Source organism: Populus nigra, chromosome 1 (assembly GCF_951802175.1).
Source record: "Populus nigra chromosome 1, ddPopNigr1.1, whole genome shotgun sequence".
Taxonomy (NCBI): Eukaryota; Viridiplantae; Streptophyta; class Magnoliopsida; order Malpighiales; family Salicaceae; genus Populus; species Populus nigra.
This window is the reverse complement of record NC_084852.1, coordinates 26,778,649-26,806,133: the sequence shown is the minus strand read 5'-3', so window position 1 is coordinate 26,806,133 and position 27,485 is coordinate 26,778,649. Positions and strand designations below refer to the sequence as shown.

General features: G+C 36.5%; 1 pseudogene; it reads right to left on the bottom strand.

Annotated features, from left to right (window-relative positions):
- Window positions 1-8,263: 8,263 nt before the first annotated feature.
- LOC133680887 (uncharacterized) lies at window positions 8,264-27,432 on the bottom strand (annotated as a pseudogene).
- Window positions 27,433-27,485: the final 53 nt, after the last annotated feature.

Sequence of the window (27,485 nt, the reverse complement as noted above, 5' to 3'; positions counted from 1 at the left end):
AAGGATCCCTTCTGCTGCTGCTGCTGGCTTGCATTTTCTCCCGGTTGCTGGAGTTGTTGATGACGTTGCTGCTAATCTTGATTGCAACCAACATTGGGGATGGAGCTCATAGTTAGAGGCAACACTATTGATGGTTGAAGATGGAGTCTTGTTGTTGTCAACATGAACTAGCTTTGCTGCCGTATTTCTCATAAAAGGGAGCCAACCATGAGGGATAAGGATGATGTTGTTGCTATGGCACAGAGAAGAAGTTCCTGCTGGACTGGGGGGAAAGAGGAGACGAAGGCCTCTCCTACAACACCGAACGAAAATCTATATGGTGGCTTTTAGAGGTTGAAGGGGGTCCTTTATTTTGCTGGGTCTGTGAGATGAGGGAGATGAAAGGTGGTCTTTTCTTTTTGTGTTCTGCTCAGTCTAGGTTACAGGGATGAATTGAGGGGGAAAAGGGATGAGTTGTGTCGCACGTCAAAAAAAATCCGCGCGGCATCGGCTTGGCGATTTTTCGTTGTGTTGCGTTGATTCGTTTCGTTGGAGTCGCCACCTAGTAATTTATTGAAGGCTACTGGGAAACTTGATGTACTGGCCTTGTCAAAGATTCGCGGGTAAGGGACTGGTTGTGGTTAGGGAAGGTATTAGCACCCCTAACGCACCCTACCTGAGGTAAGCTGCTTCGTGACTTTGATGTGTTAAAGAAGTTTTAATAATTGACTTTTCATCGGTTATTAGAAATACAACTTACATGTAAGTTAATAATTCTTGACCGTGATCCAATCAAAATATTAAATTCTTCTTTAATCTTTGCAATTTTATCTTAAATAAAAATAAAACATCCATAAAACAAATACAAACACACACATACACTTTCACTATATCTTTTCTTTTCTTTTCTTTTTCTTCTTTCTATTTTTTTTTTACATACACAATTTTTACATGTAAAACAAATAACAAAAATTCAAAATAAATCAAATACAATAATATCTAAGTATACACATCATCTTAAAGTTACAAAAAAAAAACAAAGAAATCCTCAGGAACAATGCTGCACGGCCTTGGTGTCGTCTGAACAGTGGCGGCGCGTGGGTCCAGGCGCCGCCGCCGGCGAAGACCAGCAAGCTGGTGGATCGGGATCGCCTCCTTCTTCTCTTCCCGTCCGTACCAGCGGTGCATCTCCCAATCACCTGCAAAGCAACCCAATCAACACAAACAGTTTTCGGTTCTCCTTTTTTTTAGATCTGCCTCGGCCTCCCTTCTTCCTCTCGATTTTCTACTCTTCCCTTCTTCCTCTGGGGCCAACGCCGTCGTTGCTTATTGCCATCTGGAGGGTTGAAGATCGGAGGAGAAGCTGTCGGGGTTGGTGGCGCGTCGGTGGTCTTTGCTCCTGTTGGTGGCAGCGGTGGTTGGCCTTGTTGCTGTCGTCCGTGGGATCTGCTGGTGAGGAAGCAGGACTGCTGCTGGCCGGTGAGGGAGACCGTGGGTCTGAGTAGACGATATGTGAGGGGGAGCCGCCTGTGGGCTGCTGAAGGCTGGTCTGTGGCCAGATGTGGACGGCACTGCTGGAGGAGGGCGCTGTTGGCTCCTACGGGTGAAGAAGAAAGGCAAGCCGGCTGGGAGAGAGGGGAGGAAGATGGGGTTACAGTGCTGTTATGGTCTGCTGTTGTGGGGAAGAAAATGCTGGAGGCTGCTGTTGATGAGGGAAAGGCTGTTCTGTGTTAAGAGGGAAGAACCGATTTGGGGAAGAGAAGGAAACGCAGGGAGGAGATTTCAGGGGCAGACGTGAGGCTTGTGGCTGGTTTGTGGGTAGAAGCTATGGTGGTCTGCTGTGAGGGTGGAGAGGCAGAGGTGGAAGGCTGAAATGGCAGGGGAAATGGCGATAGGAGGGGCTGTGTGCAGAGAAGAAAAAATTCTCTGGTGGGCAGCGGCGGCTGGGTGTGAAAGAGAAAGGTTTAGGGTTTCTCTTTCCCTTTTTTATTTGTCAAAATTGCCCCCCCTTGAAAATGCAGTGTAGCATGGTATTTATAGGAAAATTTTTGCTAGGTCTTCAAATTAGTCCCTCAACTTTTCCTTTCCTTCTCTTTTCCTCTTCTTTTTGTAAATTTTGATTTTTCTTATTTTTTTTTTGTATTTTTGAAAGCAAGCAAATATCAACATCGACTCAATGTGGAAAATCAATGATTTTAAAAATGATGCGTTAAAAGTTGAACGCGTTCCAAATATCTTTGAAAATTTAAATTCTTTTGAAACGATGTTAAAAATGATAAAAACGATGCAAATGTATTAAAAATGTATTTTTTTGGATTTTCAATGTTTTTTGCTATTTTTGATTTTTTCTGAAAATTTATCAAAACATGGGTCAAAAATTGGGTAGCAACAAGTTGATAGCCATTTATGGAGGTCGGGGAAGAAGAAAAGGAAAGGGTAGGGGGGGCTAGTATAGGGTTCATCGCCCCCTCCTCTCTTATTTTTTTAATGTTTCTCTCTTATAGGGTTTCTGATTATGGCCTCCCTCTAGGGTTTCTTGTAATTGTCTCCCCTCCTTTTTGCATACATTAAGATCTGTATTTATACTGCAAGAGTCTCATCGCATGTAAGAAATAAAGTTTCAATCAAACTCATTCTCTTCTTTAAAGTTTGAATTTGATTAAGAATCAAATTCGAAAGCGGATAACTATTCTTATCTTGAAGATAAGGATATAATGAAAAAAGCACATTGTAGTCCCTAGTTTTCGTGCAAGCTAACAAATCACATTTTTCATCGAAATAAATCTCTAATCTTGAAGATAAGGCATCAAAAAATTCATTTTCTTTTGACTTTGAATAGTAAGTTTTGTAAAGAAAAATAAGCATGAAAACCCTTCCTCTTTTCTTTTGATTGATTTTTTTGGTTTGTTTTTTTTGAAAAAAATGGTCTAATTGTTCTATGCGACTTGCCTGATGGAAAGAATAAAATGCGAAAAGAATTTACGAGTGGGATCTAATTGTTCCAGGTGACCTGCCCAATAGGAAGAAGAAATGTGAAGGATTTTGCGAGTGGTCTAATTGTTCCAGACGACCTGCCCGATGAAGAATAAAATGTGAAAAGGATTTTGCAAGTGGTCTCATTATTCCAAGCGACATGCCTAATAGAAAGAAGAAATGCAAAGGTTTTCTGTGAGTGGTCTAATTGTTCCAGGCGCCCTGCCCGATAAAGAATAAAACGCATAAGGGATTTCGCGAGTGGTCTCATTGTTCTAGGCGACCTGCCCGATAGGAAGAATAAAATGCAAAAAGGTTTTCACGAGTGGTCTAATTGTTCCAGGCGACCTGCCCGATGAGGAATAAAATGCAAAAATGATTTCGTGAGTGGTCTCATTGTTCCAAGCGACCTGCCAAATAGGAAGAGTAAAACGCGAAAAGGATTTTGCTAGTGGTCTAATTGTTATAGGCGACCTGTCCGATGAAGAATAAAATGCGGAAAGGATTTCGTGAGTGGTCTAATTGTTCCAAGCGACCTGCCCGATGAAGAAAAAAATGTGAAGGATTGTTCTTCGTGACCTGCCCGATGGGAAGAATAAAACGCGAAAAGGATTTTGTGAGTGGTCTCATTGCTCTAGGTGAACCACCCGATGATAAAATGTGAGGAAGCTCGCAAGTGGTCTCATTGTTCCAAGAGACCTGCCTGATGATAAAATGCGAGGAATCTCGCAAGTGGTCTCATTGTTCCAAGCGACCTTCCCAATGGTGAAAAATACAAAGAGAGATTTTTCCTTTTTTTTGAAAAATACATGGATTTTTCATAGATGGTCTCATTATGATAGATGACCTACCTAAGTGAAAAAATGAAAAGGTGGAAAAATACAAAGATTTTTTTTAGAAGTGGTCTTATTGTATGCGGTCTAATTCTTGTAGGCGGTCTACCTAGGTCAAAATATTTCTCAAAAGTGAGCAATTTTCACAAGCATTTTTAGTTTTTGGCCATTTTGAGGTGGCCTTTCTTTTGAGGGATCCCATTAGGGATTTCTCTTGTGAAATTTGCATAACACATTCTTCAATGTTTCAAAGTCTAGATGATATGTATGCACCTTTACTTGATTTGAAACATAGGTCCCCTTTCTTCTTAATCTTCTTGTTACTTAATTGATGAGCTCTTGCTATTTCTGACTTGGGTCATCTTTGTCATTTGGCTTCTAGCCCACTCGAGTTGGCCCATGTGAGTCTCTCCCCGGATTTGTTACAACTCAGCCTTCATGGTGCCCATCGTGCCCCAGTGGATTATTCATTACTCATCGTCTCACTACAAAAAACACTCGGTGTCATTTGTTGAAAGGATCAAGCTGCCTTTTTGTAAACCAAATTGCCTCCTTATGTTGTTATAGAAAATGTTCCTCTCTTTTCCTTTTCTTTTTTTCTAGAAGGGATCGATTTTCCTTCTAAACACAATGTTGCCCCCTTATACTGGCTATTGCTCATAGGTGTGCTCTGTCAACGACTTAGACAAATAATGGTTTCAAGTCACTATTCTCTCATTTTTCTCCTTTTCAGCTTGGTGAATGAATATATGTCTAGAATGAATCTTGAAATTTTTATCTTATATTTTGAAAATAAAAATTATTTCGATGTGATTTTTAAAACTATTTGCTTTTGAAATTTTGCAACTCCTTGGTTATTTTCTTTCTTGGAAAAGAGAGGATTTGCTCTTGTGTTTGATGATATTGTCATTAGTGAAGGTACGTTATGAGGTGACCTTCTGTTTCTTATGGGTTTCCAAGTGAACGACTCAAGAAAAAGCTCGAGGTTGTGTTTGAGAAAAATTTGTCTCTTTTTGAACACATTTTATCAGCATGAATAAGAATGAGTAGTTTGATCTCGATGTCATGACTTTAATGAAAGAGTACTTTTTGCATTTTGAGAGCATTGTTTATTATTCCAAATTGCTTGTTTGCTTGATTAGAAAGGACTTCTATAGGCACGTAATGTAAGCCGTGGTTCTTGGCTTTGAAAGAAAAGGATTCTTAAGGCTCAAAAAGTGTTTTAGGGTTTCAAATACTGAGGATCACTATCAGTAGTTTGACTCTTTGTGTCTTTCATCTTTTTTTTGCCGCTCTTCTTTGATTCAGGCTCAAAATGGGATCGTAAGGGATATATATATTTTTTATAATGTTAAAGGAATAACAAAGATTGCCTTTCCTCATTCTAAGCACAAGCAGTTAAGATCAATAAACTTTGACCTCGTTCAGTATGATAGTTTAGACTTTTGTAAAGAAATACATTTCATGAGTCCATGAGCAACGAGTTCACTACATATCATTATGCGTACATTTAAAATACCTAGTTCAAGAGTCATAGTGTAAGGGTGACGATTCATTTTCTATTCATGCCTTGGTTTAGAGTTTAGTGACCTCAATGAAGGAGTTGCTTCATTCATGTGTCATTTTACTAGTAGAATGTCAAAAATATCATTTTAAATAAACATCAAATCATTTTTTGAAATCAAAATGCAAGTTCAATTTTTCAAAATTCCACTAGGGGAAAAGATTTTGGTAAAAGAAATGAATCGCATCTATAAGATCATGTGAGGCTTCAAAAGTGTATTTGTGAGTTTTTTAGGGGGAAACCCCTTTCAGGATATTTGGCTATAAATCAAAGGAAGAGACGCAATTATACTAACATTTTGAGTTATGAGGAAGGTGACACATAAAAGGGCTAAACACTTAGCATTCATCGATTGGAATTTCTAGAATCTTTCAATTGTCCCTCTCCCATGAATTCCTTGACAGGGGCACCTTTTTAATAGTCTGTTGAGGTTATGCATAAACCAGTCTTAGCCTAATGACATTGTGGCTTCATCTTCAGGACGATTGATCTCTAGGTGTCTTTGTTTTGGTAGTTCTTTCTCTCGCCTTTGTAACCACCTTTAATTTTGTGAAGCTCGGTTTCTTTCCTTTTTCCAGTGAAACTTTTCTCCTCATTCGAGTCAACTATCCTTTCCAAACGGATGGCTTGTTCAATCTTCTCAGTTATATCAACCAGGTCAGAAAAACTTTATACAAAGCTTCCCACCAGGTATTCAAAGTATGGTGCTTTGAAAGTGTTGCAAAATAAACTTATCATCTCTTTCTCCAATAGTAGGGGATTAGCCTGTGTAGCTGTCTCACGCCATCTTTGGGCATGTTCCCTCATGCACTCTTTATTCCCCTTTTCCATGGCTTGTAAGCTTAACCTATCAGGAGCCACATCCATTATGAATTTGTATTGCTTAACAAAGGCATTGACTAGGTCCTTCTATCCTTTTACCATGGTGTTGTCCAGACGCATGTACTGTTGAGAGCGTCATCACTTAAACTGTCTTGGAAGAAATGGATCAACAACTTCTCATCATGTACTACTTCAACCATCTTATTGTAGTATGCCTTAAGGTGGATTATTGGGCATTGAGTTCATCCAGACGCATGTACTGTTGAGAGCGTCATCACTTAAACTGTCTTGGAAGAAATGGATCAACAACTTCTCGTCATGTACTACTTCAACCATCTTATTATAGTATGCCTTAAGGTGGATTATTGGGCATTGAGTTCTAATGTACTTAATGAATTCTAGCACCCTAAACTTCTTAGGAATGACAACGTTAGGTACTAAACACAAATTGTTTCCCTCAACTACCATCATACAAATTGTTTCCCTCAACTGCCATCATCCTTTGTTCTAGGGCAGCCTATTTTTCTAGACCCCCATCTTTTATCATTTTATCCTTGTGAGACTCCTCTAATGTTAGCTTAGGGATCCTTATTGGATATACAAGCTAAGCTGGGAAATGCGCAGCGTATTGGGGCTCAAGTGACGTTCTAGGTGCCCCCAAGTTTGGCAGATTGAAAGGCCCTGTAAATATTGGCGGAAGCTGGGCTATAAATGTTGGTTGGGAGGATGTCCCTTTTCCCGACTTGGATCTCAGAGTTTGCTCAAGTAGGCTAGTAAGTCTAGCAACATCTTCTTTCAAATTGTCCAACTCTTTTTGATGTTGGGCATCCAGTTGAGCTTTTTCTTTGTTTTCCAATTTTTTTTCGCAACCGCGTGTTATGAGAGTGCGTTTTAATGGGGGGCCTATATTTCACTAATTTGTGCAATATTATGACAATTCATAAGTGTATGTTCAACATGCATGAGGATGAATGCAACATATTGGGTATGGATTCGCTTTTCAAGGGGTGACATAAAGATCATTATTCTTTGGATATGTGGTCAAATCTGAATCCAATATCATTATTGCAATGCCGAGAGAATATCTGTAATGACCCGGCTTTTACAAGCCCAAAACAACAGTAATTTTATTTTTTTGTACTTGACACACATCGTGTCGGTAATCGGCGAACATGTTCCCTTCACATCATCAATATATAATCCATACATCAACAACAATCAACAATTTATTTAAAAGTGAATCTTATATAAACTTATAATATTATGTTTGCATGATTAAAAGTTCGCATTTAAAATATACATGCATAGTCATGAATTTGTATTCTATCCTACAAAGAGTCACCACGAATTTAATCTAAAAGGATCTAATAATAGTTATACATTCAGTACATTGATTCATGTAAAATACATCATGATTTAGAATGCAACTACATGATTCCTTGCAAAAGTAGTTTCCCATGTATCGGGTTTCCTAGGCATCTTGTTGGTATGACGTCCCTACTGTAGTACAAAACATTACAAGAATGCAATTACTTAATAATAATAATAATAATAACAACAACAATAAGAAAATGGTCTGGCAGTTTAACGAAGCATTAACATTATCTCATGTTTGAAGCGTTACATTTGTAGTTCCTTCATGTTCTTGGTATACATAACTTGCAGTGTATATATATATATGCACCAAATCTTGTAATCAACTATAATCTTAAATCCGGCCATTCTTTTAAGACATCATTTGTCGAGGTTAACTATTCACTCACCCCGACCATCCCCTTCGAATTCCATCAGCCAAAACTAATCAACTGTTTGTCCCGGTCATCCCTTTGGATGCCATTAGCCGAAGCTAATTGTTCATTTATTCCAGTCATCCATTCAGATGCTATTAGCCGAAGCTAATCAATCGTTTGCCCCGCTCATCCCTTCGGATGCCATTAGCCGAAGCTAATCAATCATTTGTCAACATTTAAGCATTTGGCAATCTGATATCTGAATTAACACAATAAGGCAACGTTCATGATAAGGTATTTCATTATTCGAGGTCATCTCTTCAGATGCCTTTAGCTGAAGCTAATCAACCATTTGTTAACATTTAAGCATTTGACAGTCTGGTATCTGAATTAACACAATATAGTAACATTCATGATAAAGTATTTTCATTATTCAACATTATCTAAAAGGAAGGTGAAAGTCACTTGCCTGCAGTAGAAGCTCTACTCGTGCTCCCCTGTTGCTGCTGTTGCACCACACCGGTGGTCCCTTCTACAGTCACAGATTTATCTCATAAATTTTCCTCAATCAAGGATATGTTTTATAATAATCATATCTATAGCTAATAAATCTTTCTTTCAATCATTTCTTTCTTTATATCTTATGTTTCTCTCATTACACCCATTAATGTTGTCATCCTTTATCCAACCATAGTTATCATTCCTTCAGGCCGATATTTAGAGAATTCATATTCATCCATTACTCATATGTTACTTTCTTATGCATGTTCATTTCCTCATAATAACATACATACATATATCATGTATATTTTCAGAGTTAGTATCTCAATATGCAAGTGTTCGTATGACTCAATTCTTTTATATAGTATTCACGTGAAAGTCTACTATTACTGTCTAACTTTGAACTGTTACTGTTTGACTTTTCCAACCGTTACTGTTTGACTTCCAACTGTTACTGTTTGACTTTGAACAGTTACTGTTTGACTTTTCCAACCGTTACTGTTTGACTTTTCCAACTGTTACTGTTTGACTTTGAATTGTTACTGTTTGACTTTTCCAACCGTTACTGTTTGACTTTGAATTGTTATTGTCTAGACATTTGAACTGTTACTGTCTAGACATTGAACTGTTACTGTCTACACTTTGAACTGTTACTGTCTAGACATTTGAACTGTTACTCTCTACACTTTGAACTGTTACTGTCCAACTGTTACTATCTAGACATTGAATTGTTACTAACTAACTGTTATTGTCTAGATAATGAACTGTTACTGTCTGAACACTCATCAGATTTTTAACTATATCTTGACTTATAGAACTCTATTTCAAGTGAGATTAGTCTCGTTGGAAAGCTAATACACGAGGCTACAAGTTCTTTGAAGGAAGGAGAACCCAGTTCTGCCTTTGAGATAGTTAAAATTGCTCATCAACAAACAATATCCTAGAAGGTCTGTCAAGACCCAATCTCGGTTGATGACCCATAGCTTGGGTTCTACAACAGCATATTGAGCAAGACCAATTTCTTAGTTAGCTAACATCCAAAACTACAATTAGTATGAGAAACTTGATCTTAATTCTCTAATCCTTCTACTCGAATTCTCTCTAAAAGTTAGGAGATGAATCTGTCTAGATTCATCAACCTTTTCATTTACACACAACATCCACAATTTAATTTTTTCTCTATCATCTCAACCACTGGTCATATCACATATTGTTTAAGACTGTAAAAAAAAGAATATCTTTATAAGAGCCAATTTATCTTATTTATTTCAATCTTCCCTCTTAACATCAAAATAAAACATTTTTGTCGATTTTACAAACTTTCCGAACAATATTCTTCCAAACACAATCCTTGACACAATTCCTATCAACCATAAATAACAAACGAATAATATTCCAAACAATCTATACTGTTAAGTTATAATGCATTATTATGAGTATAACATATCCAAATATTAACTTCATCAAATGGTGAAATTTCCAGAAATATGGGTTTAACCGAATTGACCTCAAACTTGCAGACCTACTATGCGAGATACACAACTTCTATACCGAATACTTGTTTCAGATCTCCACCGTTCAGAATCTAGACAAAATTAGGGAGAACAACATATCCAATTTATAGCCCCATCCAACGGTGGCCGAAGGAGAAACAGACAGCAAAGAAGACTGTCCAGAAGTGTATTTTCCTAGATATTTTCCTCCCTCGATATCTCTCAAACAGGGACTGATATAGAAAATTCCTAAAGTGAAAATGTACAAGACATGGATGAGAACAACATACCCGAATATTGTGCTGATCCAACGGTGGAAGGTGGAGTAATAGCTGTCGGTTGATTTACCATCAATATATCTTCTCTCCAGCCTCTCTCTAAACTCTCTCTTACTCTTACTAGTCCCTCCAAGAGAGAAAATAGAATGATATTTATAGTTCTAACATCTTGTTAATTGCACTTTTACCCCCCACCCCTTTTTATCATTTATACATAAACTCTCAACCTTATGTTATTTGAATATTGACCTCTCTTGATCTTACGTATTCATTTTGTCCTCACAAATGTTTTTCTTTTCAATGGTTTAGTACTATATTCACTTTTTATTTCATTAATTTCACTATTTTTATCTTGATTAGGTTTCTTTAATTTAATTTAACCCATTTTACTATTGGTTAAATTTCTCATCTTTTAAATACCCAGAAAATTATAACCGAGGATTTACAATATCTGCTTAGCCTTTTGTCATCTGAGCTTTCAATGATATGTACTTGGTGTCTTTTATTATGCATCTAATGTCTTTGAGTAGCGGTATCTCACAAACATCCAGTTTAGGGCAGTCTCCCTTGGTCATTTACAAGGATTCAGAGTCGAGTCTATACTCAATACTGGTTGATGTAACCATATTATTCGATAGTTTCACCCACATTTAACTAGTGTTTTGCTTATGTTTTATATATAAAATACCTTGATATTCTTTGTTTTATGTTTTGAAGGCACTTTTAGATGAAAGATGCAAAAAGGAGTAAATTGGAGGTAATTGGCAGATTTGACCCTTAGTTGATGTTTTGTGCAGAGCGTGAGCTCTAAAAGTCGAAACGAAGTGATTCCAGTGACATTAGAAAGCTAACATCCATACATTTCTAGAAATCTAAGTCAAGAAAAATAAAAATACAAAAAGCATGGAAATCACATCCTTCAAAGTCAAAACTCGCATTCTGCCAGTGTTGACCTTTGTCCATTCAAAATTCAATATCTGGAGCTGTGGATATCCAATTGATACAAACTCAATTGTTTTGGATTCCTGACTCAAAGTTCTATAAACGATCCAAATTTCAGCCAAAAAAGATGTCATATGACGTTTCAAAGATGACAGCTGAATTCTGCCAGCAAACAGGTTTCGTGACGAAACGAGGCCAAATTACATCCCGAACATCAAAACTGACATCCAAGTTTTAATTTCAGCAATTTAGCTCCTCAAGAAAATCAATCCAGAAGGTCAAGGAAGGTAGCTACCAACCTCAAGCCACCAACCTCAAACCAGTTGCCAGGCATCAGCCACCAGCCGCCAGCCGCCAGCCACCAGCCACCAGTCGCCAGCCGCCAGCCGCCTTCACACTACCACCATCTATTGATGTTCACACTTGAAATTTGATTTTTCTTACTTACAATTTGTGTATAAATAGGCATCTAAGTTTATGCTATGAAGAGAGCCAAGAGTGAGGGAGAGAGAGTGCAATAGAACAAAAGAAAGAGGGGTGGCAGCCATAAGAGAAGAAACACAAACTCTCCCCTCTACAAATCAGAAATCATGTATTCTTTCATCTTTAGGAGTAGTTGTTCAATAGATATGCAAGCCTAAGCTTGTTTTCTTGGTTGCAAGGACGCAAACACCTTCAGATTTCAAGAACTGTGAGATTTATTCTTCCATTTATTTTCAGTTTGTATTATGAATGAGTATGTGTGTTTTTCTATGCATATTTCCTATGATTGTTTATCTTAATTGCTAGAGCGGACTCTAAGTTATTATTGTGAACAATCTATTGCTAAGTTTGATATCAAAACCGGAGTTGTGGTATATAAACTTGTGAAGCAACTAAGCTGGATAATTGTAGCGGAACTACGTTATTGAACTTAGGGAGAACATTCGATCAAAGCAACACAAGCTGACAACTTGGTTGTTAAGATTAATGAATTTATTTAGATCTTAAGGCTGCCATTGGATTAAATCATTAGTGCGGACACTGTGATTGTTTGTTGGTTAGGGTTAGTTATACGGTGGATCCATTAAGTAACCAACATTAAGAAAAGATAAAAAATTTAGAATATAAACTGAAGTTTCGTTTCAAGGATCGGTTCTGATTTCTGTAGGTCGATGTGTGCTTGCGACCAAGGTTTGTTTTCTTGATAAGTTTCGGTTTTAATTGATTTTGTTTGCTAGTTTAATTGCTGCCACAGTTTAGATAATCACAAACCAAATCCCCCCAATTACATAACATACAACATAAAAATCTGACTTGAAACTTCCTCGTGGGATCGACCCCTTGCTTGCTCTATACTATCTTGTGTATTTTAAGCTAAGGTAATTAATTTGTGCGACCGCGACATCGCAACAAATTTTAGTGTCGTTGCCGAGGAGGTAATTTTAGTTGATTCTTGTGCTTATACTATTATTTTTATTTGCTGTGATTGAAAAAAAAAAAGAGAAACAAAATTTTTGCTTGTGACGGTACTGTTCACTTACGGCAACGAGACTGTTCAAAACATATTTTTTGGTGGAATTAGGTTTCAACCTTTTGTTTCTGGAAGGGAAATGACGTTCTGAATAGGAGTAGTGGTAACCACTAACCCTACCCTATCGAGGCCAAATTCCACTGTTTTCTAGGGTTTTTATGTAGTTTTAGTTTTCTACCGTAGGATTTTCGTACAATTTGCATTGTTTTCAATCTCTTGTGTGATTGGTTTATTTTGAGTTTTCTTGATGATTTATGCATGTAACCCGTTCTACTAATCAAAGTCAAGTGCAGTTGGACCTCGAAATAGAAAACACTTTACGCAGGTTACGAAAGGAAGCTCGCCTTAACACCATGGCTGTTGCACGACAACGAACACTCAAGGAGCTTACTGCTCCTAACGTGGAAAACCAACCATTGTGCATAAACATCGACAATAATGTAAACTTTGAGCTCAAATCTGGTTTTATACATTTGCTACCAACATTCAATAGTCTTGCAGGAGAAGATCCTCATACTCATCTCAAGGAGTTCCATATGGTTTGCATTGGCATGAAACCGAATGGAGTTGACGAAGAACAAGTTAAGTTCAAAGCTTTCCCTTTTTCTTTAAAAGGGGCAGCAAAGACATGGCTTTTCTATATTCTCCCAGGATCTATTGGAACTTGGAATGCCATGAAGAAGATTTTTCTTGAGAAGTATTTCCCAACATCTCGAGTTGCCAACATAAGGAAAGAAATATGTGGGATTCAGCAATCTCATAGAGAGACACTCTCCGAATATTGGGAAAGATTTGAGCAACTTTGCATTTAATGTCCTCATCATCAAATACCTGATCAGTTGCTCATTCAATATTTCAATGAAGGATTGATGCCTACTGACAGTAGTATCATTGATGCTACAAGTGGAGGGGCATTAGTAGATAAGACACCCGAGGTTGCACACCAATTGATCTCAAACATGGCAGCCAACTCAAAACAGTTTGGCACTCGTGGAGATTTCTCAAACAAACGAGTAAATGAGGTAAGTGTTTCTAACCTTGAAAATAAAGTTAATGATCTTACTTCTCTTGTGCGTTCTTTGGCTTGTGGAAATGTACAGCAGTAAAAGTTTGTAGCATATGTTCCTTATAAGGACATGCCTCAGATATGTGCCCAACAATGCAAGAATATTACATTGAACAGACTAATGTAGTTGATGGAGCATTCAATGGACAACCCCAATGTAAATATGATCCCTTTTCCAACACGTACAATCCTGGATGGAGAGATCATCCCAACTTACGCTATGGGAACCTACCTCAACAAAGCAATCAAGGCCGACAGTTTCATCCCCATGGATTTTAATCCCAACAGAATTATCAAGCAAGACAACCCCCTTCTCCATTCACAAACTCCAATGTTATGGGGTCGTCATCCAATGATGATCTTCGTGAGATGATGAAAACTTTGGATTCTAACACTGTGACCTTCAACAGGAAACAAGGTCAAGTATTCACAACTTGGAGAAGCAAATGGGGCAAGTAGCTTCAAGTGTAGGGAAATTGGAAGCATAAATGAATGGAAAATTGCCCTCCCAAGCATTGAATCCAATAGAGAATGTTGGTGCGATCATGCTGCGAAGTGGGAAAGAACTTGAAAGACAAAGGTCAAAACAAATTGAGATGGAGGAAGAAGAAGAGATAGAAACTGAATTGAGTACAAAGAAGAAACATCCTTCTCCTTCCCAAACTGAAATAACGACCACCACTCCAAAGGTAATTCCTCAATCAATGAATTCCAATTTTAAAACAATTCCACCCTTTCCTGTGATTTCTTCTAGGTCAAAGAAAGAAGATAAAGAAAAAGAGATTTTAGAGGTTTACAAGAAAGTGGAACTCAACATTCCTTTGCTTGATGCTATCAAGCAAATTCCCAAGTATGCAAAATTCTTGAAGGAGTTGTGTACTACCAAGAGAGCTTTCAAACTCAAAGGTCATGAAATGGTAAGTATGGGTGAAGTTGTATCTGCCATTGTTCAAAAGAATCTGCCTTTGAAACAAAAAGACCCAGGTGCGTTTACTATCCCATGTGTTATTGGTAATGCTGGTTTTAAAAGAGCTTTATGCGATTTAGGTGCATCCATTAGTGTTATGCCCAAACATGTTTATGATTCTCTTAGTCTTGAGCCTTTGAATAAAACTAACATTGTAATACAACTTGCGGATCGTAGTTTTGTTTATCCACTTGGTGTGATAGAAGATGTCCTAGTCAAGATAGATAGTTTGGTTATTCCATGTGATTTTTATAATCTTGATATGGAACATGATTCTTGTGATTCATCAAACAACACTCTTGTATTGTTTAGGACACCATTCTTGAAAACTGCCAATACAAAGATTGATTGTGGTAAGGATACTTTGTCTATGGAGGTAGGAGATGAAAAAATTGAATTTAATTTTCATGATGCAATGACATATCCTTATAGCAATGTTTATTCTATCACATGTTATGACCAAATTGATAAGTGTGTGCAGCAAGTTTTTGATTTTGATTGTGAGGACGGATTAAGCGTAGCTTTGAGCTATGGCTATAATTTTACCGAGATAGAAGAGAGGGAAAGGCACATATGTGTTCCCCAAAACATGCACGAATTAGCATTGACTTTGCAAGCTTTGCAAACCGTTCCCCATGGTAATGTCTTTGTTGATTTAGTACTTTCACATAAAAAGCTTTTGCCATCTATTTTACAGGCCCCCGAGCTAGAATTGAAACCTTTACCAGATAATTTGAAGTATGTATTCATTGGCGACAACAATACACTTCCCGTTATCATAGCAAAAGGTTTGACAAGTATGCAAGAGGAAAAATTTGTGAAGTTGTTGTGTGATCACAAGACGGCCATTGGATGGACTTTAGCCGACATCAAGGGCATTAGTCCCTCAATGTGTATGCATCACATACTATTGAAGGACAACGCAAAACCAACAAGGGAAATGCAAAGGAGGTTGAACCCGCCTATGATGGAGGTAGTGAAAGCTGAAATTTTGAAACTGTTAGATACAGGAGTCATTTACCCCATCACTGACAGTAAATGGGTCGCGCCAATCCATGTGGTGCCTAAAAAGACCGGAATCACGTTGGTGAAAAAAAAAATGATGAACTCATTCCTACTCGCATCTTAAGTGGATGGAGAATGTGTGTTGATTACAGAAAGCTAAATCTTGCTACACGCAAAGATCATTTTCCATTACCATTCATGGACCAAATGCTTGAACGCCTGACATATAAGTCTTTTTATTGCTTTCTTGATGGATATAATGGATACAATCAGATTGTTATTAATCCTGAGGATCAAGAAAAGACTACATTTACATGTCCATTTGGTACATATGCATATAGGAGAATGCCCTTTGGTCTCTGTAATGCACCTGCAACTTTTCAAAGATGCATGATGAGTATTTTTTCTGACTATGTTGAAAGAATAATCGAGGTTTTTATGGATGATTTCACGGTGTATGGTGATTCTTTTGATAAATGTCTAGAAAATTTATCTTTGATCTTGAAAAGGTGCATTGAAACTAACCTTGTCTTGAACTATGAAAAGTGTTATTTTATGGTAGAACAAGGAATAGTTCTTGGGCATGTTGTGTCTTCACATGGATTAGAGGTTGATAAAGCTAAGATAGATGTTATTTCATCATTGCCTTACCCCTCATGTGTGAGGGAAGTTCGTTCTTTTCTAGGCCATGTAGGTTTCTATCGACGCTTTATCAAAGATTTCTCGAAGATTACAGCACCCTTGTGCAGACTATTAGCCAAAAAAGTGGATTTTGTGTTTGATCATGCATGTAAAAATGCCCATGATGAGCTTAAGAGACGTGTCACATCTGCCCCCATCATCCAACCACCAAATTGGGATGAACCTTTTGAGATAATGTGTGATGCGAGTGACTATGCGGTAGGAGCTGTGCTTGGGCAAAGAATTGGGAAGAGTTTGCATGTTATCGCCTATGCTTCTCGCATGTTGGACGGAGCGCAATGCAATTACCATACAACTGAAAAGGAACTTTTTGCAGTAGTGTTTCCTCTTGAAAAATTCAAGTCATATCTACTTGGTACAAAAGTCATTGTTTTTACTGACCATGCAGCTTTAAGGTATCTGTTGAAGAAAAAAGAGTCCAAACCAAGATTGATTAGGTGGATCTTGCTTTTGCAAGAATTTGATCTTGAGATCAAAGACAAAAAAGGTGCTGAAAACCATGTGGCTGATCACTTGAGCCGACTGAGGACCGAGGATATACAAACCGAAACAATAAAAGAAACATTCCCCGATGAACAGTTGTATGTGCTACATTCCTCTACAAGACCATGGTATGCTGATTTGGTGAACTATTTAGTCACCAAAGAATTCCCTCCAGGTTTGTCTACATCCCAAAAGAACAAGTTACGAGCTGATGCTAAATATTATTTTTGGGATACTCCTTACCTGTGGAAATTTTGTGTGGATCAAGTAATAAGGAGATGTGTACCACAGGATGAATTTCATTCCATTCTCACTTTTTGTCATTCTCATTCTTGTGGTGGGCATTTTGGAGCAAAAAGAACGGCCCATAAGGTACTTGAAAGTGGTTTTTATTAGCCTTCTATTTTTAAAGATGCATATCACTTCTGCAAATCATGTGAGAAATGCCAAAGAACAGGTAATATCAATCATAAGAATCAAATGCCTTTAACGAATATTCTTGTAAGTGAAATTTTTTATGTTTGGGGTATTGATTTTATGGGTCCATTTCCTTCTTCTTTTGGTAATCTTTATATCCTTCTTGCTGTTGATTATGTGTCCAAGTGGATTGAGGCGAAAGCCACACGAACTAACGATGCTAAGGTTGTTTTAGATTTTGTCAAGACTCACATAGTTGACAGGTTTGGAATCCCTAAAGCTATCATTAGTGATCGTGGCACTCATTTTTGCAATCGTTCAATGGAAGCATTGTTACGCAAATATCATGTGACGCATCAAACTTCAACAACATACCATCCTCAAACGAATGGCCAAGCTGAAATTTCAAATCGAGAAATCAAGTCTATTTTGGAGAAGACAGTGCAACCTAACCTGCGAGATTGGAGTCTACGACTTAGTGATGCACTTTGGGCTTATCAGAATGCTTATAAATCACCTATTAGAATGTCACCTTATAGGATGATTTATGGAAAAGCATGTCATCTACCGGTGGAGCTTGAACACAAAGCTTTTTGGGCCATTAAAAAATGTAACATGGATTATGATGCTGCTGGGATTGCAAGAAAGTTGCAATTGCAAGAGTTAGAAGAGATTCGACATGATGCTTACGAGAATGCAAGGATTTACAAAGAAAAGACTAAGAGTCTCCATGACCGAATGATTACAAGAAAAGAGTTTAATGTTGGAGACAAAGTCCTTCTTTATCATTTGCGTTTGAAACTTTTTCCTGGAAAGTTACGCTCTCGTTGGATTGGACCATTTGTTGTTTCTAATGTTTTTCCTTATGGTACAGTTGAAATTACAAGTTTAGAAACCAATAAAGTACTCAAGGTCAATGGGCATCGCTTGAAACCTTTCTATGACAATTGGACGGCAGAACTCACTGCTTTTGTGGAGTTAGCTGAACCAATCTATGAAGAATGAACATGCAACATGTCAAGCCAATGACATAAAAATAAAAGCGCTTACTGAGATTACATTCACATTACATGTGTACATGAAGATGATAAAGGTATTAGAAATTTTAACCACTTGAACCAAAAAGCCAACCTAAAGCATATTATCCTTAGTGAGCCTCTTTTGAGCTTGTTTATCTTTTCTTTGCTTTATCCATGTATAAACCTGAACTTTTTATATGTTTTCCTTTTCCCCTAGCCAAGGATTAGTAGAGCATATACTTGTGATATTTCATGGAATTATGGTTGGAAATTACATGAAAAGAAAGAATAAGTGATGCTTGATGAAAAGATGGGCAAAGTTGCCAAAGGTGAAAAACAAGAAAAAAAAAGAAAAAAAAAGGTATTCCTTTATGTTCTTAAGGTTTTATGTTGAAAGAGCTTGAAATTAAAAGAATTTAAGCATTGGTGATTAAAGATGAAAAATTTATGTGCTTTAATGGAATATCTTGTTGGAAATATCATTTTTCAGAATGCTCTACTTTTTTTGGTTTGACTCATTTCTTTTACTCTTTTACCTCACTTTAACCCTAGCCCCATTACAACTGGAGAATAAGATCTTTTGATTCATGCATTGCTTGTTATATGTTAGTAATGGAGATGAGATTGAAGAGCAAGCTTATGGTAGAACATATTCATTGATTGAATTTGAGAGATTTAAACATATAAGCCTTAAACAAGTAAGTGTTGGAGCGTATATCAATGAGAGGACCTATCACTTTGGCATGGCATAGATTTCATTTAAATCCCAACGATTAATTGAGTTTTGAAGTTTGCATGTAAATGAATTCATGAGAATTATACTATTTATCATTCTTGATTGTATTCTTGTTTATAATGCATATATTCTTGGACATTGATGGGAGATTAAGAGATTGATCATAGTTATTTTCAATTTGATTTTATTTATCCTTTCTCGAGGACGAGCAAGAGATAAGTGTGGGGGTATTTGATGTAACCATATTATTCGATAGTTTCACCCACATTTAACTAGTGTTTTGCCTATGTTTTATAAATAAAATACCTTGATATTCTTTGTTTTATGTTTTGAAGGCACTTTTAGATGAAAGATGCAAAAAGAAGTAAATTGGAGGTAATTGGCAGATTTGACCCTCAGTCGATGTTTTGTGCAGAGCGTAAGCTCTAAAAGTCGAAATGAAGTGATTCTAGTGGCATTAGAAAGCTAACATCCATACATTTCTGGAAATCTAAGTCAAAGAGCATGGAAATCACATCCTTCAAAGTCAAAACTCGCATTCTGCCAGTGTTGACCTTTGTCCATTCAAAATTCAATATCTGGAGCTGTAGATATCCAATTGATACAAAATCAATTGTTTTGGATTCCTGACTCAAAGGTCTATAAATGCTCCACATTTCAGCCAAAAACGATATCATATGAGGGAGATATGAGTTTTCAAAGATGACAACTGAATTCTGCCAGCAAACAGATTTCGTGAAGAAACGAGTCCAAATTACATCCCGAACATCAAAACCGACATCCAAGTTTTAATTTCAGCAATTTAGCTTCTCAAGAAAATCAATCCAGAAGGTCAAGGAAGGGAGCTACCAACCTCAAGCCACCAACCTCAAACCACCAACCACAAACCAGCTGCCAGCCACCAGCCACCAGCCGCCTTCACACTACCACCATCTATTGATGTTCACACTTGAACTTTGATTTTTCTTACTTACAATTTGTGTATAAATAGGCATCTAAGTTTATACTATGAAGAGAGCCAAGAGTGAGGGAGAGAGAGTGCAGTAAAACAAAACAAAGGGGTGGCAACCATAAGAGAAGAAACACAAACTCTCCCCTCTACAAATCAGAAATCATGTATTCTTGCATCTTTAGGAGTAGTTGTTCAATAGACATGCAAGGCTAAGCTCGTTTTCTTGGTTGCAAGGACGCAAAAACCTTCAGATTTCAAGAACTGTGAGATTTATTCTTCCATTTATTTTCAGTTTGTATTATGAATGAGTATGTTTGTTTTCCTATGCATATTTTCTATGATTGTTTATCTTAATTGCTAGAGCGGACTCTAAGTTATTATTGTGAACAATCTATTGCTAAGTTTGATATCAAAACCGGAGTTGTGGTATATAAACTTGTGAAGCAACTAAGCAGGATAATTGTAGCGGAACTACGTTATTAAACTTAAGGAGAACATTCGATCAAAGCAACACAAGCTGACAACTTGGTTGTTAAGATTAATGAATTTATTTAGATCTTAAGGCTGCCATTGGATTAAATCATTAGTGCGGACACTGTAATTTTTGTTGGTTAGGGTTAGTTATACGGTGGATCCGTTAAGTAACCAATATTAAGAAAAGATAAAAAATTCAGAATATAAACTGAAGTTTCGTTTCAAGGATCAGTTCTGATTTCTGTAGGTGGATGTGTGCTTGCGACCAAGGTTTGTTTTCTTGATAAGTTTCGGTTTTAATTGATTTTGTTTGCTAGTTTAATTGCTGCCATAGTTTAGATAATCACAAACCAAATCCCCCCAATTACATAATGTACAACATAAAAATCTAACTTGAAACTTCCTCATGGGTTCGACCCCTTGCTTGCTCTATACTATCTTGTGTATTTTAAGCTAGGGTAATTAATTTGTGCGACCGCGACATCGCAACAGTGGTTATCTTAGGAATAACAGCCATTATGTCACTCGAAAGACCTGTAATAAGGATCCTTACATGTTTAAGCTTATTTTAGTGAAATTACACAGGGATCAACCTAAATGGTAGGTTCTAGTCATTAAATGGATTGAGGTAATTTTACTATCTAGTCTCAAAGGTCTTCCGCATGCTCAGTAATCGTCCTCAAAAGGTTGATATGAGGTTTACAAGCAGCATGAAGATAAAGGTCTTGAGTAATATCAGTTTGGCATATCAACCATTATCTAGCAAACAATCATACGAGAGTTGAATAGTTTAGCAAGCCTGACCCAGGCTAAAGCCATTGAGGTGTCGTTACTCCTCCACTTATCTTAAAGTTGATACCATACGTAAAAAATGAGATGAGTGATGTGTGAAGGCCTTAGATCCATATCCAATATATATGCATGATAAACATGAATAACTATGCATGCTAAAACAATAAAAAGAGAAAAACAAAAAACAAAACTTGATAAACACAACATAGCAACAATAAAGAAAAAAACAATACGACAAATATTTTTTAGCTATAAAAAGATAAAAAAACAAAGCTTAGTCATAATTTCCCAGTGGAGTCGCCATTCTGTCACACCCGAACATCATGGTGACCGATCAAAAATATTTTCTCATGGAAAAAAAAAACATATATCTAACATCTTGTTCTTTAAGAGAAAAGGGTCTAGTTTAAGGAGTCGCCACCTGGTATTATGGTCTAGAAACCCTAACTGGTCAATAGAGATTTTTTGGTATTTGTGTAGCCCGGTCTTAAAACTTAAAACAAAAAAGGGTCGGCTCACTGGTCCAAACTAGTGACCCGGCTGGCCACTATTGCACGCATGCGTGAATGGTTCATGCATGCATGCATGCAACAGTAACAAGTTAATTATTTTAGCAAGAAAGGAAGGAAACTTACCTGGGTGTGCCGCTGCTGGAGGCGAAGTCGAGGGAGACGGCTGGGCGCTGTACGCGGTTGTCAATCCAACATGCTGCTCACGATGGAGTTGGGGTGCTATCGCGGAGGAGATCTTCCAAACTGTTGCTGCACTTGAAAATGAAGATGATGGTGATGGAGGGCTGCAAAATAAAAGAATAAAGAGAGGTTGTGTGGAAGAGGAATTACATTGTAGTCCCTAATTATGTACATTGTAGTAAGGATAAATCATACTTTTCATCGAAATTCTGATGTTTTAATTTTACCTTTTAAACCCTGTAAAATTAAATAAAAAACAAACGGGCCAAAATTGAGTTACGACACTTAATACCGCATTAAATAAAAAACCAACGGGCCAAAATTGGCGGCTAGTATAGGGTTCACTGCCCCCTCCTCTTTTTTTTTGTATGTTTGTCTCTTTTAGGATTTCTGATAATGGCCTCTCTCTAGGGTTTCTTGTAATTGTCTCCCTCCCTTTTGTGCATACACTGCGATTTGTATTTATAGTGCAAAAGTTCCATTGTGTGTGAGAAATAAAGTTTCAATCAAACTCATTCTTTTCTTTAAAGTTTGAATTTGATTAATTATTAAATTCAAAAGTGGATGACTATTTTTATCTTGAAGATAAGAATAGAACGACAAAAGCACATAGTAGTTTCTAGTTTTCGTGCAAGCTGATAAATCATATTTTTCATTGAAATAAATCTTTGATCTTTTAATTTTAGCTTTTAAACTCCGTAAAATTAAATCAAAAGCCAACAGACCAAAATTAATTTATGGCACTTAATACCGCATTTCTTCCCGATACCCTCGAGTTTCTCCATGAATAGAGGTTGGGATACCCAGCAGTTTAGAAAACGAAATGGCTTCCATCCCACGTTTGGCATTGCTGTCCTAAAATAATTGGACAGTGGTCAGACAAGCCTCGTGGCAAACGACTGAGAAGAAGGCCTGAGAATTTTAAATGGCTGTCTGGAGTGGCAAAGGCTCTATCAATTCTACTCATTCAGGTGCCATGAAATCGTGTGTATCGGTGGCCACTGAAGGAATACTCCAAAAGGTTACAGCTTGAGATGAAACGTTTGGAATCTGCAGACCCAATTGCATTGAAAAACCCACTATTCCTTTCATATTGATGCAAAGTTTCATTGAAGTCCCCAACAATGAACATAGGTGTTCCAAATGCAGCTTGTAAGATAAGGAGATCATCCCACAGTTCACGCCTCTCATGTACTGTGGTTCCGGCATAGACTCCTATTATTGCACAATTAAATTGCTTCTCCACGTGTAGACCAGTAAGCGCTACCCATTGCCCACCATATTCGATTGACTATCTAGAGCCGTCCGTGCAATTGGAGGAATGCATTATTACATCCATTTACCATAGCTTCTATGGAATGCATTATTTTGATCGATCCATCTGGACATGTCTTCACCTTGTAAACCCATTTATAAGATATGTGCTTCACGTCTATATAGAGTCTCGAGTCTGATTTTCCTTTAGAGCATGGATCTCCTCATCCATTTCTTTCTTTCATTCACCACTCTGTGATACTTCTTCTTAAGTCATAGGCTCTATAACCTAAGCTTTCAAAGCTAATGTTATGTTAGCATATTTTGGATTTAGTTTCCGTTGTCTCCTTGACCTTCTCATTTATGACTGAGGTGTACCTTGTTCTTAAACTTTTTCTATCTAGGTTACTCATCTTTAGAAGATATTTGATGAACACTAGTTTTCTAGGGGCTTGCTCGCATTATAGGATTTTCTTGATCATCAAATGTTGTAGACTCCATTTTTCAAGGTATTTGTTGCATATCCTTGAATAAGTCATTAGACTCTTCTTCACAATGGGAATTATCTGTCACCTTCACCTTTTCTGGTGACCACTAGGAAGTTGCTTCATCAAACACGACCTTCCTCGATACCATACATTTTATTGGTATTGGGATTGCAACATCTCCATCCCTTTCTTTGCATATTTTAAACCCAAGAATATGCAAGAATATCGAGTATGAACACATAGCATACATATCCAAACACTCTAAAGTAACTCATCTTTGCCCTCATGCTCGTAACTTCTCACATAATGAGGTGAATCTAAGATTTGCTTAGGTAAGCCTATTGATAACATGTGTAGCTGCCATCATGCACTCACCTTAGAATCTAGTTGGAACATTCTTGACTTGTAGCATACTTCTACAAGTTTTAGCTAAGTGCCTATTCTTTCTCCCCGCTACTCTATTTTGATGGGGCGCTGCTAGACAAGTATGTTGTCGACGAATCTTGCATACTTTTAGATAGTTAGAGTTCTTCACAAGTGTCACGTTATCTGTACGTAAGTATTTTATTTTCTTACTAACCTCACTTTCAACTTTCTTTTTTAAACTCTAAACTTTGCCGAGGTTTCAGATCTTTCTTTCATGAAATGCACCAGACATACCTGGAGTAGTCATTGATGAATGTCACCATATAGAGAGATCCACTAATTGATGCCTCCTTTATTTTTCCAATACATCTAGGTGGATGAGCTCAATGTTAGTGTATATATTTAATTTATTAATAAAGAACTTTTTATTTTTAATATTCATCAAATATTTGATTAATGAATCTAGAGTAAAGATAAATTTATTGGGATAAAAATGCTTTGCATATAAAATTATAAAATTATTATAATTATGAGATTTCTACTACATCAAAGCATTGTTCATAAATATTCATAATTAATACTCTATTAAGACTGAACATTAATTAGAGTTATTATGACTGATACATATTATGTTTTTTTTTTATAAAAGGAAGAAATTGTTCTTACAAATTGAGGTATGAAGGATAGTACTTAGAATTAATATGTAGGTGTTTGTCATATAACATGTATACTGAACTGACCCACATGAGAATTTTATATGGACAAATCACCTATGTCTATGGAAAGATTCACATGATAGTTGTGTAAGTGATCATTGAATTTGATATTATTAAGTTATCTTATATAGAGAGTGTTATGTTTTGATTTAGTTACACGTTGTTCTAATTAAGGGTAACAAATTGACAAATATTGGATATAACATGAACTATATGAAGGTATTTATGTAAACAAAAGAGGATTCATCATTCTATATGAATTAAAGAAAATATTATATCTGTTCTAAAATAGTATTGATTGTAAATTATTGTGTGAGGTGGAATAAGATTTGAAACGAGTTTCAATTCTTTTTTAAAGAATCAATGACTATGGTGTTGAGAACAAACATTATTTGACATAGTAGACACCCTACATGCTATAATGTTGAAATCAAAATATTGTTAATGAAAAGATAATAATTACACTAAGAATCTAGTCACTGGAAGTCTAAGTCAAACTACTTATGATTTTCCTATTATTTGAGAGATCATGACAAGTTGCTAAACATTATACTTGATCTTCAAATATAAATCAATTAATTGTTGCATTGATAATAAATTAATTTATTTAATCTAATTTTATTTAGGATTCTGATTTATATTTGGACCAATTTATTAGGAAACCTAATGACTCACACATATAAGAATCATTGGTCAGAAATTAAAATGGGATGATTGATCAATTATAACTTAATTGTATATAAGTTTTATAAATTAAGGACTGGAGTGTAATATATATATAGGAAATTACAATTCTAGACCTAGAAAAATCAAGTAGGGACTTGATTGAATAAATTACTATAATTAGCATAAAATTATATATGTGATATTTACAGGGCAAATTGATATTTTACCATTTATAGGGTTTTTAGATTTCCCTATAAATAAAATGTTATGCCTCTTATTTCCCACGTGAAGTGTGAAAAAATGGTGAGTGGAGTACAATTTGTAAACACCTAAAACACAAAAGAAAAGAGCCAACACTTTAAAGTATAACAATCCTTTTCTCCTAAAAGGGCTTAAGAGATTTCTCACTCATGGTTCGTGTAGATTATCATTAAAAGCCGAATATTTGAACGACTTTTGTTTTATGACAACTCATCCTTGAAGCAAATATTCAAAACTAAAAAGAACATCTGATCTTCTGGTAATCTTTGCACATGTAAAACCTATAGAAAGCAAACTAAAAAAAATAACATGAAGCTCAAATCCTAACCAATCCAATGTTGAAGGATGGAATTGTAAAAAAATCTATTTAAAAATCAAAAAACAAATCCAGGTCAAACAAAATTAACCCCTAAAATTTGTGACTAGATAATAAGATCGTGATAACCTTGTAGAAAGAAAATTTAAAAAAACTACAAATCTCAATTTCCAATCAATCTAATATTAAATGATGAAATTGAAAAAAGAAGGAGTCCACCTGGATTATATGATTGTGATAACCCCAAAGAAATCAAACTGGAAAAAAATATTGAATCTCAAATCTCAACCAACATAATAATAATAATAAAAAAAAAGAATTGGTTGTTAGAGTCAAACCCAAAGCTTGTTGTCGACACTTACTACATAACAAGGTAGAACACAGTAGTGAGAGGGTTCAAATGACACCAAGGAAAAGCATGATCGGGTGTCTATTAAACGTGACACCTAAGTGCTACGACCTCTCTCACTCGCTGTCGCTGGCATGTTTGACGCATGTGCTAATTATTTTTTCTAATTTTATATTTTTTTTTAGCAAATTAGTCCTTGAATTGGCAAGGGTCGATTTCATCCCAAAAACTCTAATTGTTATATAAATCAATGAAATTAAATTTGTTTTTCCTAAACCAAGCTTGAAGAAGGGCAGCCAGTAGGACCTCCTTGCGGGGTTACCGAAATTGGGATGGTAAAGCCATCAACAAGGCTTATATCGTAATAATCATTCCCACCATTATATCTCAGAGTAAATTCTGCCAAGGATGCTGGTGCGATCGCACCGGCTCCATTGCATTCTATGACACCAGAGGCAAAGTCAGCAGTAGCACAAACAAACTTTCCCGAGGCATCCGTAGAGCATTGCGTTCTGGCCCACAAGCGGCCAGACCAATTGACAGGGACACTCAGCGAAGATGAAGCACCCGTTGCCAATATGAAGCCAGTTGAAGATAAAGGCGGACTGCCAGCAGCCGTCAGAGTTCCTGGCCAGACTGTCTATGGACAGTTGTTTGCGAAGTCGAAAGTCACAGATTGAGCTCCTGCATGCGTGCAAGCTGGGCAAGATTTATTTTTGTTGATATCAATAATTAAATCTTGGTCGATTCAAAGATAACATAATTCAATATTTAAAATCTTGTATTAATTCACTTATTTTTCTTTTAAAAATATAACATAACTCAGGTTTTTTAAAATATATTTTTTTCTTTTTAGTTTTTTATCTGGAAACTCCCTCCTGGATAATTTTATTGGATTCACGAAATCCATTGAATAATGAAAACTAATTAATAATGCATATTTAAACAAAAAATATATATGTAGAATAATCAAAGTGAATAATATGCATACTGGAGTTTTCCGTGCAAGAATCTAATATATGTAATATTGTAAAACTACTTGCCATAAAGGAAGATGACGAGGGTGAAGGTAACTAGAGATATCCCAAGTTATTTTCAAAATAAGAGAAAAATCCTATAGAAAAAACAAAAAAAAA